The following is a 13055-nucleotide window of genomic DNA, read 5'->3' as shown; positions in this document are numbered from 1 at the left end:
GAAAAGACCCTTAAGATCATTGAGGCCAAGCATAAACCTAACACTACCAAGTCCACCACTAAACCAGGTCCCTAAATGCCACGTCTACATGTCTTTTAAATATCTCCAGGGATGGTGACTCAACCACTTCCCTGGGCAGCCTGTTCCAATGCTTAATAACCCTTTCGGTGAAGAAATTTTTCCTAATATCCAATCTAAAGCTCCCCTGGTGCACCTTGAGGCCATTTCCTCTTGTCCTATCACTTGCTGCTTGGGAGAAGAGACCGACCCCCACCTCACTACAACCTCCTTTCAGGTAGCTGTAGAGAGCGATAAGGTCTCCCCTGAGCCTCCTTTTCTCCAGACTAGACAACCCCAGCTCCCTCAACCGTTCCTCAGAAGACTTGTGCTCTAGACCCTTCACCATCTTCATTGACCTTCTTTGGACACACCCCAGCACCTCAATGTCTTTCTTGTAGTGAGTGACCCAAAACTGAACACAGTATTCAAGGTGCAGCCTCACCAGTGCCGAGTACAGGGGGACGATAACTGCCCTAGTCCTGCTGGCCACACTATTTCTGGTACAAGCCAGGATGCTATTGGTCTTCTTGGCCACCTGGGCACACTGCTGGCTCATCTTCAGCCAGCTGTCGACCAACAGCCCCAGGTCCTTTTCTGCCGGGCAGCTTTCCATCCACTCTTCCCCAAGCCTGTAGCATTGCATGGGGTTGTTGTGAACCAAGTGCAGGACACAGCACTTAGCCTGGCGGAACGTCATACAATTAGCCTCGGCCCCTTGATCCAGCCTGCCCAGATCCCTCTGTAGAGCCTTTCTAGCCTCAAGCAGATCAACACTCCCGCCCAGCTTGCTGTCATCTGCAAACTTACTGAGGGTGCACTCGACCCGCTCATCCACATCATTGATAAAGATACTAAACAGAACTGGCCCCAATACTGAGCCCCGGGGAGCACCTCTTGTGACCAGCCGCCAACACTGGATTGAACTCTGTTCACCACAACTCTTTTGGCCTGGCCATCCAGCCAATTTTTTACCCAGTGAAGAGTGCACCCGTCCAAGCCAGGAGCAGCCAGTTTCTCCAGGAGAATGCTGTGGGAAACGATGTCAAAGGCTTTACTAAAGTCTAGGTAGAGAACATCCACAGCCTTTCCCTCATCCACTAAGCGGGTCACCTTATCATAGAAGGAGGTCAGGTTAGTCAAGCAGGACCTGCCTTTCATAAACCCATGCTGACTGGGCCAGATCACCTTGTTGTCCTGTACGTGTCGTGTGATGGCACTCAAGGTGATCTGCTCCATAACCTTCCCTGGCACCGAGATCAGACTGAGAGGCCTGTAGTTCCCTGGATCCTCCTTCCAGTCCTTCTTGTTGATGGGCATCACATTTGCTAACCTCCAGTCAACTGGGACCTTGCCAGTTAGCCAGGACTGCTGATAAATGATGGAAAGTGGCTTGGTGAGCACTTTTACCAGCTCCCTCAGTGCGCTTGGGTGGATCCCGTCTGGCCCCATAGACTTGTGTGTGTCTAAGTGGTGTAGCAGGTCACTAACCTTTTCCCCTTAGATTATGGGGGCTTCATTCTGCTCCCTGTCTTGCAGCTCAGGGGCCTGGGTACCCAGAGAACAACTGGTCTTACTATTAAAGACTGAAGCAAAGAAGGTTTGAAGGACCTCAACCTTTTCCTCATGCTTTGTCACTCTGTTTCCCCCTGCATCCAATAAAAGATGGAGATTCTCCTTAGCCCTCCTTTTGTTGCTAATGTATTTATAGCAACATTTTTTAACGTCTTTTATGGCAGTAGCCAGATTGAGTTCTAGTTGGGCTTCCACCCTTCTAATTTTCTCCCTGCATAACCTCAGGACATCCTTGTAGTCCTCCTGAGTGGCCTGTCCCCTCTTCCAAAGGTCATAAACTCTTTTTTTCCTGGAGTTCCAGCCAAAGCTCTCTGTTGAGCCAGGCCAGTCTTCTTCCCCGCTGGCTCGTCTTTCGGCACATGGGGATGGTCTGCTCCTGTGCCTTTAAGATTTCCTTCTTGAAGAATGTCCAGCCTTCCTGGACTCCTTTGCCCTTCAGGACTGCCTCCCAAGGGACTCTGTCAACCAGTCTCCTAAACAGGCCAAAGTCTGCCCTCCAGAAGTCCAAGGTAGCAGTTCTGCTAATCCCCCTCCTTACTTCTCCTTGAATCCAAAACTCTATCATTTTGTGATTGCTATGCCCAAGACGGCCTCCAACCATCACATCACCCACAAGGCCTTCTCTGTTCACAAACAACAGGTCCAGTGGGGCGCCTTCCGTAGTTGGCCTCTCACCGGCTGTGTCAGGAAGTTCTCTTCCACACACTGCAGGAACCTCCGAGAGTGTTTCCTCTCTGCTGCATTCCAGCAGACATCTGGTAAGTTGAACTCCCCCACAAGAACAAGGGCTAGCACTTGTGAGACCTCTCCCAGCTGCTTGGAGAATATTTCGTCTGCCTCTTCATCGTGGCTGGGTGGTCTACAACAGACTCCCACCATGATATCTGCCTTGTTGGCCTTCCCCCTGATTCTTACCCAGAAACACTCAACCCTATCATTACCATCATCAAGCTCTAGACAGTCAAAACACTCCCTAACATACAGGGCTACCCCACCACCTCTCCTTCCTTGCCTATCCCTTCTGAAGAGTTCATAGCCATCCATTGCAGCACTCCAGTTGCGCAAGTCATCCCACCATGGCATTTCTGTGATGGCACCTAGATCATAGTTCTCCTGCTGCACAATGGCTTCCAGCTCCTCCTGTTTGTTGCCCATGCTGCTTGCATTGATGTAGATGCACTTCAGTTGGGCTATCAATCCCGCCCCCTTTTTGGGGGGAGAAGCCATCATTCCTACATGACCATTCTCAGGCGCTTCCATGGTTTCTAACACATCCATAACCCTTCCGTCTTTACTGCCGCATGGATCTCCATCCCCTACCTCCACTGAGATGGCAGAACAAAGGACCTCGCTAGCCCATTGTTCCATCAAACACTGGTGTGCTGCCCCCAGGCTTATCTCTAGGGAGCCTGCTTTTATCCCTTTCCCCCTTCAACTCTAGTTTAAAGCTGTTCCAATGAGCCCTGCTACCTCCGTCTTTTTTTCTTTATGGAAGCAGTTTTGATGCAGGGTGTAGGCCGACTTAACCTCAGCGACACCTCCAAGCTAGATGAACCATCGTCCTTGTTATTGTTCGGTGCCACTTGCAGAGCCTTGTACCTATTGTGCAAGGGCATCTGGGAGGGTGGGGTCTCGTCAGAGAGGAGATGCGCCTGCTGTACTGGGCAGGAACTTGTCGCCGTTGCCCCCTATCCCTTAAGTCACTGTGTTCAGGCAGGCGGAGAGAGGATAGGGAATCCTCCATCTCATGTGTCCTGTCTGCCTGTTGGGCCTGTCCCAGGGAAGGCAGGGTGCGATTCCAGTAGTCTCTCTCTCTCTCGCACTCCCTGATACTCTGCAACCTACTCACCTCCTCCTGGAGCTCTGTCACTAAGCGGAGGAGTTCCTCTAGCTGGGCGCACCTCCTGCCCCCAGTACAGGAAAGACATTGATCAGCTGAAGCAAGTTCAGTGAAGGGGCACCAATACAGGGGGCTGGAGAACTTTCCACCTGAGGAAAGGCTGAGGGAACACTGTTCAGTATGGAGATGAGAAGGCTTTGGGAAACCTCATGGGAGCATTCCAGTTCCTATGAGGCAATTCAGAAAATAGAGCCAGGCTCTTCATCATGGCGTATGGTGGGAAGATGAGAGGCAAGGGACAAAAGTTGAAAGAATGTTCAGGCAGGAGATGAAGACCATGAGGTCTATGAGGTCATAACCATGAGGTCACTTATGCACTGGAAGAGGTTGCCCTGAGAAGTTGTGCAGTCCCAATCCTTGGAGGTTTTCAAGCCTTCTTTCCCCCTAAATGTCATCTCCAAACATTGAACAAAAGACTCTTGCTCATGCAAGAATGAAGGAAAAGCCTAAGGCACCAGCAAAAGCTCTGCCTCCCCTGGGCCCTCTCTTCCCTATGAGAGAGGTCTTCCACCTACCCCACACTTCTTCCACCCTCAGCCTTTGCAGCTGCATGTGCCTGGCCTGCCCGCTTGCCTTCACTGCCATCACCTTTGTAACTGAGGCCTGAGGCATATCTTGGTGCTCTTACTGTAGGCTGGCACCCACCCCACACCTGGAGTCCACCTGGCCATGGAGGCAGGGAGAGGCCAGGTCCACTGTGCCCGGTGCTGGGCACAGCTTTTTCCTAGGAATATCCCCAAGGAGCTCTCCTCGTGTGTGCCAGCCTGTGGCCTGGCAGGGGTGGAATTGGGACAAGGGCTGCTGGGGCAGGGCTGAAGTAGCTCAGCTGGGAGAGCGTTAGACTGAAGATCTAAAGGTCCCTGGTTCAACCCTGGGCTTCAGCAATGATTTTCTCCCTTTGATTTTTGCAGAACCTATCTGCCTTCTTCCATCCTGCCCCAGCAGGATGCTCTCCCAGAGCAGAGCGTACTGCCCATGGGGGAGGCCACCATCCCCCAAGTCCCAGGGAGAGGCACTCCCTGGTGCTGAGGCCTGAATGGCAGCATCCTCCCTCCAGAGGTCTGTCACAGCGAGACCTCTGATGTGCCAGGGATAGCTGACAAAGCCATGCTGAGGATGGTCCCTTGTGGTGCCTTGGCTCCTGAGTTGTCCAGTCACAAGCTGTCCTGAGCAGAGTTTCTTGGCCCCCTTTGCCCCCCTGCTGCAATGTTTGATGAAACACAGATGTGCTCCTCTCTGGGCATCGGCAGGGAGACACGCAGCACAGGGGGACCCCTTGGGGGCCCCACATGAACATCCTTCTGCATTGGCTCCTCGCTGCTGCAGGGGCACAGGTCGGGACAGAAATGCCAGCCGTGGCTCCCCTGGGGTCTAGCATGGAAGGTCACCAACTCTCACACAGTGACTTCCAAACAGCCCCAGTTCAACCACTGGATGTCATTTTTGCTCTCCAAATTTACCTCCCTCTGCATTTCCTGAGCATCACACATGCTTCTGTGTTCTCCATCTTCTCAGCACCAAACCCAGGGCTCACAGCACAAGTGTCTCAGCTGTCCCCAGTTTCCATACCCAAATCTGCTCACCCACCAGACTGGAGTGTCCAGCTCAGCTGCAGCCCTTCACAGCCATCAGTCCCTGCCCAGAGGAAGAAAGACCTGCTCATGAGCTCCAACAAGCTGCTGGGCTCCCCTCTTGCAACCTCTTGCTGCTACAGAACCCTTCTCGCCCATCAGGAACACAGTGACAACTTTGACCCAGGACATCTCCCTCTGTCTTCAGTCTCAGCCTCTCCCCAGTCACCCACTCAGGCCAAGGAATGGCACAGACTGGCCTATAGTCCCACAGCAACGTGCATGTTCTAACCCCGTGCAGTTCTGCTGCCTCATAGCTGGCTCCCCAGGCATGCACCTCCAGGGAAGTCTGGCTTTTGTTGTGCCTGAGCGCAAGGGAGAGGAGGGGAGAGGGAGAGACCATCTGAACAAGCAAAGTTCCTGTCTTGCCAGCTTTGAGCGTGAGCTTGCAAATACTTGGCCACAGGGGTAGTGCCTGCAGGATTGTCATTTCTCCAAAAGAGTCCTTCTAGGTTGTTCTTGAGCAAGAATGGGAGAGTCATTGCCGGGGATGGGCTTTGAGGACCATGTGTGCGAAGCAGAAGAAATGAGCAGCCCATCCCCTTAGCTCCACTCAACCACTCCAGAAGTTCACGGTGACTGTGGTCTGGTTTTGATTCCCCCAAACCCTCTCTGCCAGGCAGGGGCTCAGCAGGGAAAAAATCTATGGCACTGGGAAAAATCTATGGCACTGGGCAACACAATTGCCCCAGCTGTACCACCATGGGGACACCATCCCTGCGTGTGGTCAAACCATCGCCCTTTGAGTTAACAGCTGAGCACGCTCAGCCACCCTGCCACAGAGACCCCAGCCAGGGCTGTCCCAGGGCACTGCTTTGCTGTCAGGACAGGCCTCAGTGCTGAAGGAGTGGGAAGGTCCCTGAGCCCAAGCCACATGCGCAGCCCCATGGAGGTGGAAGCCTGCCCTTCAGCTCACCTCCAGGGATGTTGGGGGACAGAGGGGTGCAGGGGAGGCCCAGTGCCTGGAGGAGGAGGATGTAAGATTTCTGCCCCCATGTCCCCTCCACCACATGCCCTGGGGTGCCATCAGAGGCTGGGGGCACCTCCCCTCAGGGAGGGCATTTCCCTCACCCTGTTGCACGGCTCCTGCTGTGGAGTTGGGGACAGATGTGGCCCAGAGGGGTGTTGCCCTGGGCGTCAGAGGAGGCTCAGGGTTGTTTTCCTCTCCATCAACCCACCCTAGAGTGGGCCAGAGCATGGGAGAAGTGCCTGAGCAAGAGCCTCCTCCTGCCCCGTTGCCCTGCAGAGACGTTGAAGGGGCTGCGCTCTGCAGTGCAGCACTGTGGCAAAATCAGACCCCAGCGGAGAGGCTGTCCTGACTTCCCCCATCTCAGAAGGGTTCAAGTGCTGTTTTCTGCAGAGGGTCCCTGGGCACCGAGGGGACAACAGGACTGTGCTTGTCATAGACATGTTATGGGAGGAGAGGGTCTCCCCTGCTGGCGAGTGTCAAGGGGATGTAGCTCAGTGGAAGAGCGCCCGCTTTGCATGAGGGAGGTCCTGGGTTCAATCCCCAGCATCTCCATGGGGTGTTTTTGCCCTGAATCCCCAGCCTCAGGCAGGTGCGGGTTAGAGCTTGGGGCACTGGTCCTCTCCCGACCCTGTGGGCCTGCCCTGCCCACCCAGGGCTTGGCTGTGAGGTGAGGAGGGCTATGTGCGCAGCCTCTGCTGAGCCCCCTCTTGGAGGAGAAGCAGGCAGCTGTGCTGGACCTGAGATCGGGTCACTGCCCTGCACCACAGACCCACCCCACCCACCACCCAGGGACAATGCTTGGCAGCAGAGCGTGCCTGTGGGGAGATCTCAGGCAGGGGACAGAGGTCAGCAGCACACTAAGAATCCTTTCTGGCTGCAGTGAGAGATGTGGTGTGAGGGTGCTGGTCCAGCCCAGGTGTCCTTTGGGACCAGAGCCACACTGGCCTGGTGGCTTTCCAGGGGTAAGGGTCTGAGATTGTCCTGTCTCCAGGTGGAGATCCCATACCATGTGGGAAGCACCCCTCTGTGCCAGCAGGGAGGGGTGTCTGAGCTGGATGAGCCTGAGCGGGGCTGTGGGTCTCCCAGCTGGAGGAATGACATTTCTTACGCTGACCCTGTCTCCAGGTCCTTCTCCTTCCACCATCACCAGTGGCTTGAGCAGAGCCTCAGCTCAGGGAACCTGGAGCTGCTGAGGTCAGGCACAGCCCTGCTGAGGTGGGACTGGTAGGGCCGGTGCCCAGCTCTTGCTCCTGGGGTGTTTGGTGTCTCTGTCCACCCTGTGCTGATGGCATTGGGGAGGCACAGGACTGTCCACCGCCATGCACAGGCAGTGAGGGCCAGGAGATGGTGCCTTGGCTGCTCCCTTGGCAATAATACCTGTAACCAAAATGGGGTATGAGACATGGACTTTCACTGCAGGGTGCCCAGCCCCCAGGAGCGGTGAGCCCAGCCTCAGAGAAATAAGGTTGCTCTCCCATGGACTTTAAACAGGCATGCTCTGCCCAGTGTCGGGGCAGCAGTGCTGAGAGTTGGGGTCTCACTGTGACCCCCCCCTCAGGTAGGTCCTCGGGAGCTGCAGGAGAAACCACAGATCTGGGGCACAGTGACAATCCTGCTTTGCTGCAGAGAATGGACCCAGCCCGCAGGGCCAGACTGTTCAGGTCCCAAAATGCCATGAAACAGGTACTTTCCGCTCAGGTGTGCTGCCCCCTCAAGCACACACAGGCCTGTGGCTCATCTCCCCAAGGAGGAGGAGGCAAAGCTCTGCCAGGTGCCAGAGTAAGGGAGAAATATTACACCTACGGGAGGGCAGAGCTGGCGGCGAGGTGGCACGGGACAGGCACTGGGCTCTTTGCCCTGGTCCCCACTTGGGGCACCTTGACTCTGCTGGTCAGTGTCCATGCTGCCCATAGACCCCCACCATCCTGTGTTCAGAAGATAACACTCCCCCCTTCTTCTTTACTTCACTTCACCTTACTTCTCTGAGATGCAGGGCTGGAGCTTGCCCCAGTGGGAGTTTTCCAGGGGATGGAGGCTGTGTTTGCAGTGCCCACATATGTCACCCATCATCGTGGGCGTCTGGCCCTGGGAACGCTGCTCTCCCATGGGGGCTGCCAGCAGGAAGGGTCCAGGGTATGGGGCAAAGGGGTGTGTGAGCCTGGGCTTCCCCCAGAACCCCCCAGCGTCACCCCAGGGGTGGTGGAGCTCCCGGCAGCGAATGGGGCAATGCTGAAGTGGGAGAGGATGTTGGCGACAGCCGCCTCCTCCCCTCTTCTCCTCTAGGGCCAGATCCTGCTGTTTGCAGCAGTACTGAGCTGCAGGAACTCCCCACAGGGAACCCTGCCTGCCACAGACAGCAAATGCACCTTCCAGCCCACAGCAGAGGAGCCTTCTGGGGAAAAGGCAGAGGGGTGTGGAGACCCACCAGCGGGAGCAGGGAGGGCAGTTTGGGTGCCAGGTCCTGCCCAGGTGTCAAAGCCTTCTCCTCGACTGGCTCCTGCGTAAGAGCCTTCTCTGCGGGGCAGGGGCAGGTGAAAGCCCCAGCCAAGGGAGAGGGACCCTGGCTCAGCTCCCAGCAGCACCTGCTTTAGAGGAGGGACACAAAATCTCATCTGCCATGGAAATGTGCCCACATGAGCATCCTCCCAGATGAGCCCTTCTTCAGGCCAGGGGCTGGACCACGGCTTTTGGCTACAGCACACATCTCGTGGGGATCCTTTCTCCATCCCTCTGGCCCTCCAACAGCGCTGAGGGAAAGGTGCCCCAATCTCCCCTGCTCCCCTCCCTCCTGTACCTGCCCACAAGTACTGCCCCGACACAAATCCAAACTGACACCCCTGGCAAGGCAGCAGGAGGGCAGGGGTGGGGGCTGGAGGGGAGCAGGAGGAGGGGGTCCCAGGGCTGCCGTGGGGCCTTACAGCCCCTGCTCAGGAAGAAGGCAGCTCTGCGGCTGTGGCAGTAGTGCTTGGGGTCTGTGAGGGCCCAAGGCAGCAGGAGCAATGGAGATGGGTCCTGGCAGAGCATGAGGAGAGGGAATCTCAGCCCCACGTGTCCCTGAACATGGCTCTGCACCCTGTGCTGGGGCAGTGGGGAGCAGAGCTGCCTCCTGACCATTACGGGAGGTAATCTGTGGGCCTTGATCCCACCTGGGGCTGGCTGGGGTGTTCAGGGCACTGCAGCCACCTTAGCGCTCACTTCTGTGAGACAAAAGCCCAGGGCTTCCCCTGTCCTGGCAGCTCTGTCATGGCCTCTGCGCTGTGGGACCAGCGGGGCCCAGGCAGGGGGAAAGAGCAGCTGGAAACCCAAGGGTGACGAAATGGGTGCTGCCGCTGACGTGCATCACGGGACCTATCAGAGAGCCATTTGGACTCGAAAGTGCCTGTGGCCAGCAGGATGGAAATGTCTCTGTCAGCAGGATTATTCCCCAGGGACCATGGGCTCTCGCAGCCCCACAGCCTGACCCCGACCCTGCGCCCCTTCCGCACTGCCATGTCCTTCTTCTCTGTTCCCCCTGGTGAGCCTCAGGGAGACACCCCGACACCTGGGCAGGGAAGCACCAGCTGTGGGTCAAAGCCCTCAGAGACTTTTAATAAGAAGAAATCTGGAGGCACAGCGGAAATACGGGAATACAAATAGAGGAAACTCCAGGCGGTTTCTGCTGCCCATGGGTCAAGGGAGACAGTTCCCATGTGCTCACAGCTCTCCCAGCTGCACAGATCTCTCCTCCATCCCAGCTGCACCCAGCTGCACAGCAGGGATGGGCTCTCCTGGCCTGGGGCTCAGGGACTGTTGTGCACAGAGCTCCACTGTCACAGCCTTTGTGTCCTCACGGGGATGTGCCAGAGACACCTCTTCAGCATCATCATAGCCCATGCTCCCAGGGACAGGGACAAGGTGTCTCCTTCAGCTCTGGGGACCCCGACACTTGTCCGGGAGCGCAGGCTGGCCCCTGCAGGCAGCAAGGCAGGACATTGCAGTTCACCTCATGGGGTCTGTACATCATCTTCCTCCCAGCTCCTCACCACATTCAGCTCCTTCTCCCACCCCCAGTCCCTCCAAGGAAAACTCCTGGGGCAGGTTCCCCCTTCCCAGGAGGTTGGGGTCTCAGGACAGCAGCGACTTGGGTGCCACCAGGGATGGCACCCCAGGAACCAGCAGTGCTAAATTTCCCTCTCACCTCTGGGTGCATCCCTGGGCCCTGCTCCTTCCTCTGGCACCCTGGACATTTCCCACTCGCCCTGCTCAGGGGCAGCGTCCTCCCCAGGGTCAGAAACCTCCCTGGCATCATCATAGCCATCTGCTGGCTAACCTGCGGCCAGGACAAGAACATCTGAAAGGAGAGGGGAGTTGGTGACAGTGAGAAGATACATCCTGCAGAGCAGAGGACAGGAGGAGGCGCAGGGACACAGGGCTGAGACACTGGTGTTGGCAGCGCCACAGGAGACCCCCGTGTCCTCCCCATCTCTGACACTGACACTCAGTGACACCTCTGTCCAACACATGTCTGCAGGCAGATCAAGCCCTTCCTGCCTCTGTTACCTGCTGCTGATGCCAGACCATCCTCCTCCTTGCTGAGCCCAGGGGAGGGCTGCAGCTGGCTCAGGGACTCCTCTGAAGAAGAGCCTGGAGAGATGCACAGTGGGTGTTATGGAGCGAGCCCCACTGACCTGGCCCATGGTCAGCGCTGCTGGGGAAGGGGGACCCACAGAGCTGGGGCTGCATGGGGAGGAGGGCTGGGAATTTACCCTGCTCCCCTGGCACAAACCCTGTCTCAAAGGTGCTCCCAGAGGTGCCCTAGGACAGCCCCTTCCCTCCCTCCTTGGGTGTCACATGGGGTGCAGGGGCAGAAAGAGAGGGGCTGTCCAGCTGGGACGGTGAAAGGTGGTTGGGAGAAAGCTCCTCTCCTGGGCCCAGGACCTGGATGCTCTCCCCACACACCACATGGCACCAGTGCTGCAGGGACCACGGGCTGGGGGGCTTCAGGGGATCAGCTCCGGGTTAGGGCCAGGGGAAAGGGTCCTGCAGATGTGCCTCCAGGGAAGACCCACACCCACCTGAGCGACCAAACCTCGCCTGCTTCTCCCACGCTGGGCTGTAACCAATCTCCTCGTACACGGCCTCGGGGAAGAGCTCCTGAGCTCTCCTGGAGCCTGGGGATAGAGGCAGGGCTGGCAGAGGGACAGGCAGAGAGCCAATGGGACCCCACTGGGCTCCCCCAAACCTCTTCCTTGGGCCAGCCCAGCACTGCTCCGACAGCACAGCCCCACTGCACTGTCCAGGCATGGCTGCCACATCCCCAGCGAGGGCAACATTGCTGTGCAGATCCTCTGGGGCAGCATCACCCTCACATCATCCCTTTGGAGACAGCGCTCATGCCCCTCTGGCCCCTGGGTCATGCCCCCTTGTCTGACCCTGGAGCAGCTCCCATGTTTCCTCTCCACCTGGAGCTGCCCTCTCTCTGCCCCATGGGTTTATAGCAGGGTCCCTGCCCTGCTGGTGGGTGGGCAGGCTGGGCAGAGGGACAGGCTGGGGGCCTGACACCATGGAAATGGACCCTCCTGCCCCACGCTCCTCCTAGCATCTCCATTGCCCCAGAGTGCCCTCCACCAATACCCTGAGCACTGCTAGCCTTGGCCATCTCCCCTCTGCTCACATCTCCCCGAGCCCCACTCTCCCCGTTTCTCTCCTTGCCTCTGGCCAGCTCCCCCCACCTCTGGGCTCTCTCCACCCCTTGCTGCTGGTGCCCCATGGCCAGGCACTCACTGGGGTGGTGTCTGGGACAGGTGGCAGCACACAGTCCCACCCCCTCAGCTCTGCCTGTGCCCCTCACTGACATCCCGCAGCACCCCACAGCCCTTCCAGGAGGTATCTTCCCCTGGCACCATTGTGGCAGGACCCACCTCTGCGCCCAGTCCTGGTGCTTAGCACTTGCCCAGCCAGGAGGGCCAGGAGCAGGCAGAGAAGGGCCCCCAGGATGATGCAGATGATGACGGGCACTGAGACTCTCCCGCTGCCAGTCAGACGGCCTCGAGTGGGATCTGCATGGGCAAGAACATGGAAGGGGCAGCACCAGGCCTGGGAGAGGTGGAGGCAGCATCAGTCCTGACCCCCATCACACAAGGCAGCAAGGGGTGGAGTGCCCCAGGGGTGAGTGATGGGCAAGCTTCTACCCTGCTGAGTAAATTACAACCCTCCCTAACCCACCACCACCCTCCCAGTGCCTCCTCCTGGGAGTTTCACACCCCAGCAAGGAGCCCCTTCCATCCAGCTGTGGGTCACAGCCTGGCCCCGGGGATACCCAGCCCCGGGGGGAGGACAAGTTACCTGCTTGGGGTGGGAATGCTGCCGTCCTGGGTGTAGCTGCAGAAGAGGCAAAGGAGAGCTGGGCTGAGAGGGTGGTTGTGCGGGTCCCAGGGAGCCTCCTCCCCAACACACCCTGTGTGTGTCTGGAGATGCCCCTGGCACATCCCCCCCAAATTGCCCCTCCTGTAGTGCTAGAAAGGGAGGCCGGGACAGGGCCCAGCGCCTCTGCTCTGGGCAGCAGGCAGGAAGGCACAGGCAGCCCAGGGGATAGCCCTGGGGCTGCAGGGCCCCACAGGCAATGGCTGGAGGACGTCCAGTTCCACCGAGGCTGTTCCGCACTTGACACCAGCCTCCTGCACTCCACAGCAATGTTCCTGCTCTCGGGAGGTCAGGGCCCATGCCAGGACCAAGTGGGCAAAAGGCCTTCCCCAGCTCGCTACCAAGACCCAAACAAGGGGTCCCAGTACTGCACTCACCTGAGCAGCGCACGGCAGCATCTTCCTTATGCCGACAAGCACCGCTGTCCCCAGGACGGGCCCAGCAGTCCTGCAGAGACAGCTCTGTCCCCCGGCACTCCACCTGCTCCAGCCAGATAGGGCCCATCCCCATCCCAAACGCA

The 13055-nt window shown here is 57.8% G+C and overlaps 1 non-coding gene and 2 pseudogenes across 1 annotated transcript; 2 read left to right on the top strand and 1 right to left on the bottom strand.

The window, feature by feature from the left end:
- LOC127026016 (ribosomal protein S6 kinase alpha-3-like) overlaps positions 1–13055 on the top strand; it is a 233403-nt pseudogene that overhangs the window by 44638 nt on the left and 175710 nt on the right.
- On the top strand, positions 6614–6685 carry TRNAA-UGC (transfer RNA alanine (anticodon UGC)). Its single transcript has one exon. It is a non-coding gene; the product is annotated as a tRNA-Ala (tRNA).
- LOC127026006 (antigen WC1.1-like) overlaps positions 10438–13055 on the bottom strand; it is a 125139-nt pseudogene continuing 122521 nt past the window's right edge.

The sequence above is a fragment of the Gymnogyps californianus genome, chromosome 26 (genome assembly GCF_018139145.2).
Source record: "Gymnogyps californianus isolate 813 chromosome 26, ASM1813914v2, whole genome shotgun sequence".
NCBI classification, from domain to species: Eukaryota; Metazoa; Chordata; class Aves; order Accipitriformes; family Cathartidae; genus Gymnogyps; species Gymnogyps californianus.
Note: the sequence above shows the minus strand (reverse complement) of the source record. Positions and strands in the feature narration are given on the sequence as shown.